This window comes from Struthio camelus, chromosome 2, assembly GCF_040807025.1.
Source record: "Struthio camelus isolate bStrCam1 chromosome 2, bStrCam1.hap1, whole genome shotgun sequence".
Lineage (NCBI taxonomy): Eukaryota > Metazoa > Chordata > Aves > Struthioniformes > Struthionidae > Struthio > Struthio camelus.
Window position 1 is genome coordinate 134,659,407 of NC_090943.1, and position 6,384 is coordinate 134,665,790.

Below are 6,384 nucleotides of genomic sequence, written 5' to 3' on the forward strand. Positions count from 1 at the left end.
CCCACCATGAATGCCATTGGCTGGATATCATGACACTCCTGAGATAGGACATCCTAAAAAAAACGTAAGGTAGGAGGGGAGGAAAAGGAGGATGTTTAATTAAAGCAACCTGATGCCCATTTCCACATTGCGTTATTTATGTTTGATATCTATAGAAAGCCAAGAATGTATTAAAGAATAAACTTAACATAACCATATTCCAGAGATATTTTTCATGCGGAGTAACACGATGCATTGCGAAACTAGAAGAAAGGCTTCCCACGTGAGCAAAAGGAAGTTAATTAAACACAATATAAAAACTTATTGCTATAAAGGTGAAAAGAGAAGAAAATTTAAGCTCAGGAAATGTTTTGAATATCAGGGATAACTACCTTTAGCTAACCTCAAATGATACTTTTATCCTGCAACAGGGAGGTGTTAAAACCATATGATTTGTCAGAATGATGAAGCAGTCACAGTCTAGCTGGATGAGGTGAACCCATCACTTCTCTAGTGTGGGACACTTCTTAGAGATCTTAGCTATTAAAATCTACTACAGCGTCTACTGCAAAGGCATTAAGCTAGTTTGAATCACTGTTTGCTTTGTAACCAAGATATCGTCCGGGGGCATATGGGCCAGAGAGGCTCTCCTGTCCAGCTTTAGGCTCTGGCTGGTTGAGCTCTAGGTGGGAATCCTTCCAGTATCAGGGCTCGGAGCACACTACCCCACTTCCAGGAGTTTCTTTGGCCGAATTAGGGAGTTTACCTGGCTGAACTCAAAGCTGGCTCTTGACTGGTAAGAACTATTGTGAAAAAAAGCTAAAAGCAAAGGCCTGCCGTCCCAAGCCTTCCCTTGGGAGCTTCTTTTAAGCTGAGTCTCTTCTGCTTGACCCAACCTGTGGTACATTACAGCTGCGAGGCAGCTATGTCTGCACCCAATCTAATACCACCTTGACCCTGACCCTGCTCCTGACTCACTGACTTGACTTCCTGTCTTCGCTCTGGACATGCCTCATCACAGCAGACTTACTGGGTGATCACTGAAGCTGAGGCTGATCCTGGTCACTGTTCCTGGATCTAATCCTCACCCTGGCTGACTGAACTATGGGAGGAGAAGGGGAACTCACAACTCCTGCCTGCTTTGCCATCACTCTCTCTTCCCAGCTCCCCTTCTCTTGTGGAGCAGCCTGTCCTTGCTGCTCCTTGACATCTCGAAAGCATAAACAGCATTGCTTTGTACAGTGAATAGGTGGCTAAAAGATGCTTCGTGGGTCTAAGCAAATTCCAAAGCACACCAGATATCACTATCTAATGCTCTGTGGCTGATTCCTAAGAACAGCAACGCTGCAAAGCATCATAGACTCACAGAAATGCTCTTTGGGAAGGACTTCAGGAGATGTCTAGTCCAGCCCCCTGTTCAAAGTGGCACTGTTGCTAACGTTAGATCAGGTCAGCTGTGGCTTTGTCTATCAGAGTCTTAAAAACCTCCAAGGATGGTGTCTCTGTACAACCCGTGCCGCTGCTGTGCTATCCTAGTGACTTTTTTTTTTCCAGTCTAACTTTCCAAGCTGCATTTTGTGGACATTGCCCCTTTTCACATCATCTAGCACTACTGAGGAGTGTGGTTCAGTTATCTTTGTAACCACCCTTCAAACAGCTGCTTGATAATTACTTAGCCTCTTCTCCATCTAACTAAATAAGTCTAACTCCATCAGTCTCTCCGAGGTCATATGCCCCAGGCTTATAACCATTCTAGTAGCCCTTCACTGGGCCTTCTCCATTTTCTCCACATCCTTCTTGAATTGGGGGCCCAAAACTAGATATCACATTCTAGCGCCAAATATTGGGGGATAACTTCCTTGGATCTGCTAGCCATGTTCCTCCTGAGGTAGTCCAGCATGCAGTTTGACCTCCTTGTTATGAGAGTGCATGACTGGGTTACATTCAGCCTGGTGTTCGCTGCAACCCCCAGATCCTTTTCAGGAACAATACTACTCAGGCAGTCTCTTCCCAGCCTGTACCGACATATGGAGTTATAGTGCCCCAGGTGCAGAACTTCTCTTGTCTCTCCTTACAGCCTTCAAGAGGTTCTGTTGGCCCAATACTCAAATTTATCAAGTCCTCCTGGACTGAAGCTCTGCCACTCAAGTCAGCCACTCCAACTAATCTAATGTCATCCACAGATCAGCTGAGTCATCCCCATCTTTGATGAAGATGGTAATACAGGCCTCAATATCAAATTCTGAGTTATGCTGTTCATTTTTGGACTCTAACTTGACACTGAGCTATTGATCACTATGCTTTGAGCCTGGTGATCCAGTCAGTGTCTAACGCTACGAAACAGTTCATTCCTTCTAGCCCATACTGCCTCAGCTTCAGGTAAGAGTGCAATGGGAGAAGGTAACAAAAGCCCTAATACAATCACAATGTATTCATCCATTGCTCTCCACTCATCCACATCCAGGGGAGGATGCCATGTGCCAACTGAGTGATAAGTTCCAGAGAGTGACTCTATTCTCCCGGTAGTCTCATAGTTGCTGACTGCCAGGGCTACTCCCTTTTAGAGTGCTCTAGCTTAGTTAACATCCTTTAGGCAATTATGGCCACTCATGTGTGGCCGCTCCCCTGCAGCCTCTCTAAAACATGCTTGTCTGCTTTGAGTTGGTTTTCCTCAAGAGCCACTTTTAGTCTTTCTAATTTTGAGCTACGTAGCTTGGTTTGGGCCTCAGATCTCTCAGTATGATGTCATTCTGCTGCTCCCCATGGGTGAATAGGGAAATTCTTCTTGCCCAGCATTTCTGAATCCTTTTGTCCCAAAAGTCTGGATTCTCCTCCAGGCCTTGTTAAGTCCCTCTTTTGTCCTGAGATACTTTACTATGTTTTTAACTTTTTAAAACTGAACTGAACTTTTTAAAAGATTCATTATTTCTTTTCAAATATGCTTGAAACATGAGACAATGTATTGGGCATAAATGGCAGGGCTTCTGTTGCAAGGAGCTGCAAGGGTGACCTGTGTGTAAGGAGGCCATGAACTGCCCTGTGCCAATCACAGACAGTTCCAGAAGGCTATGAAGCAGATGGAAATAGTCCACCGTGTGCCAAAACTTGGTGGAGCACACAGTGCTGCTGCTCAGACACTAAAGAAAGGGCAGTAGCCACTAGGGACAGGAGATACATGGTGGGACAGAGGAGAGGGTCAGTGAGGACACATGTTAAAGTAGACACAGGAGGAAATACAAAAGGGAACATGTGAGAAATAAAACAGAAGATGTGAGTAGCAGGGGCCATTGTTGGGGACATGACTAGAGGTGCACTCTGGGAAGGAGGCCCTCCACACTGGAGGACCTACCCATGAGGGTCCCATGCCAGGCTAGGAGCACCCCCGAGGAACTGCAGCTCCTAGAGCAGAGGAGCAATAAGAAGTAAGGAACAGAGGAGGAAAGAGTAAGAAGGAGCAGCAGAAATTCCTAGCCACTGACCCCAACCTCCTGCACTGCTGTGGCCTCACCAGAAGAACTGGGAGGGCCTGAGTGTAGCTTGCAGTGAAAACCAGAGGAGTGGAGACTAGGAAGTGGGGAGGAGAGCTGTTGGACTGTTGTTGAGCCTGAGGAAGAGGGAGAGAAGCTGTTTCCTTAAGTGTTTGTTTAATTTTTTGCTACTTCTTTTTTCTCCATACCCAAATCAGCAATTAAAAGTTTATGTTAATTGGTAATAAATTAAATTTAGTGAAATTCCCTGAGTCGAGACTATTTTGCCTGCAACAGACACCTGCTGTATATTTGTAGTCTTCTAGCAGAATGCTGACAGCGTGGGCTGCGTATAGCAGGCTAGGTATTACAACGTGTGAAAAGGTCCGGCATACTGGGTCCATGCTGGAGGCCTGAGCTGGGTAGAGAGAGCGCAATAGTCCTGTCCTTAGCACCTACAAGAACTGTCTTTGACTGATCTGAGCATCAAGCCATTCATGGATTTTGTTTGAGGAGATAACCAGTTGTTCCACTCCAGAACAGATCCCAGGAAAAATCCAGCCCTCATGCTGTGTTGATAGTCAGGGAAACAGGGCCCTGGAGTGAAACAATGGGTAATCCAAGCTGACGGCCTACTGACCTGTTGACCCTTAGATAAAGAACTCATTGTTGACACAATTAACACAAGGAAAAGAGTGATCCAAAGCTTCTTAAGCATTTCCAGTAAATGGACGGTCTGTCAGGGAGCAAGAGGTCTTGATTGACAGCTCTCAGTGAGTGAAGAGAAAAGACTGTGTTGCCCAAGTGTCACTTGTATTCCTGTCATAGAACACTTAAGGCATACTCTGCCAATTTGTCTTTGCTGTATTTTGTTCAATGTTCCATTAAGCGTTAAGTATGAGAAATAATATAATGCTGCTTATTCTTTTGGGGACAAATGGAGTCAGAGACCTGAAGAGTTTGCTTGTGATGAGGGCTCACTGCCATCTGGTACGGCTGAGTTTTGGAGCATGATAAAAACAATAAAAAGAAAAAAAAAAAGAAAATGTTTCTGCACAGTGTTTCTCATGTAAAAACTCTCCCTGATGTCTCTCTGATTAGAACCCTCCATACCACCTTCTTTCCAAAAACTTTATAATAGATTTCAATAATAGAGAGATGACTTTTGCTGAAACTATAGGGTCTCATCAGCATAGCTGAAGAACTCTGCCAAGGGCCTCTCAAGTCAGCATTCAGATCTGTAAACGCTCTTGCAGGTATAGATGACAGTGCCTTCAGAGGAGACCAGGCAAATCATCTTGAGGTGCTAGTGACAATCCTGCTCAGACTGGGTTCCTGCCAGCACTGAATGCCAAACCAATCCTGAATGCCAAACAATCAGTAATGTAGCCAGGGAAGGGGAAGAGAAGAACTAAAACTGCTACTGCAGAAATGCAGTGTCTTGCTGGACGCTTAAGGCTATGGCAGTCAGACAGTTGCTAGGAGTGAGAAACTGCTATTATATAATAGACATTCACAACCAATGTTGTCACTAGATTTCCCAAATGTAGGCTGTGCTTTTTTCACTGGAGTACATTCAGTTCTCGTTTTTCTTGTGCTCAATGAGTCATAAATATTGATTCAGAGAAAGGTAAAATGCTTGATAGCTATTTCTCTTCTGCATTTGGAATAAAGCAGGTGCATGCTTTCATCTCATATGATATGCTGGATAAAGGACAAGTTCATTGTCTGTAACAAAGAAGGATATGAAAACTGCTAAGGAAGCCCAGATAATGTAAATTAAAGAGGAACTGAGTGAGGACCTTCCTGAGCACACTAATGGCTAAACGACTGGAAGAATGCAGCATTACAAAAGATGGAGGGTTCATTAGTGCAACCCTATTAAGGAAAACTACATCTTAAAAAATTCTAAAAAGAAGTACAATTTTATCTTTTTTTTTTTCCTAAAATTACAGGCTGGTTGATAAAGTCTCTGTCTTGATACAATATCCGTTGGGTATCTCAAGGCACTGATTTAATGCCACTCTACAGCTTGACTAAAACTTTGCGTTATACTGCATGTGATGTTTTGCTATCTGCCCATGTCTCTATGAGACTTCTCTTTAAATGTGTCTCCACTTCCTGTCTGTCTTTGAGGAAAATCATAGTGAAGTTTAAAAACAGCTTTAACAATAACTTTGGCCTTACTGTTCTACCTGGGAAAGGAGATGAAGAATTAGGGAGGAGCTATGTAGTTTGTCACAGAAGGTTCCTTCTCGGCTGAGCAGTGTCCCTGCACATGACAAAACTCTGCTTGCACTTACTCATATTTCAATCTCATACCCATATTTATCAAACAAGCCTTTTGTTTATGCATAAATAGCACTGGAATCTTGCTTCAGGACTATTTTACCCATTTGACCAGCACCTGCATAACCAGCAGCTAAGCATAACCATAGCTAGGTCTGATTCAGTTCTTGTGTGATTACTTATCCTACCAGCTGAGCTGAGAAATCTTCGGAATAAATTTATGACAGTGGTTTAGGGTTGACAACACATTTATAAATGGCAGAAATGAGAGATTCTTAGAATCAGAATCATTCTTAGAATCAGAATCAGTTCACGTAAAAAATGCTACTTATTTAGGAAAAAAGACTTCAAAGTGTAGACCAGAAGCCAGCTATAGATTTTAAAGATTCTCAAGACTTGACGATGTTTTTGAAGAGTAAGTGGTCATTTTGGAGGGACTGTTATTTTTTGGAATTCTGAATGGAGATGACTTAAAATTTTATACCATTTTACTCAGCAAACCTTAAGCGATGTGCTGAAAATGCAGGCATTCATAGCTACAATTCACTTTAGAAATAGTGATCAAATCCTGCACTTCTCAAATACCTGGGGAATCATTTGATTAAGACATACCCTTTAAGGTCTCTCAAATCCAGTGTAGAGAGCGACA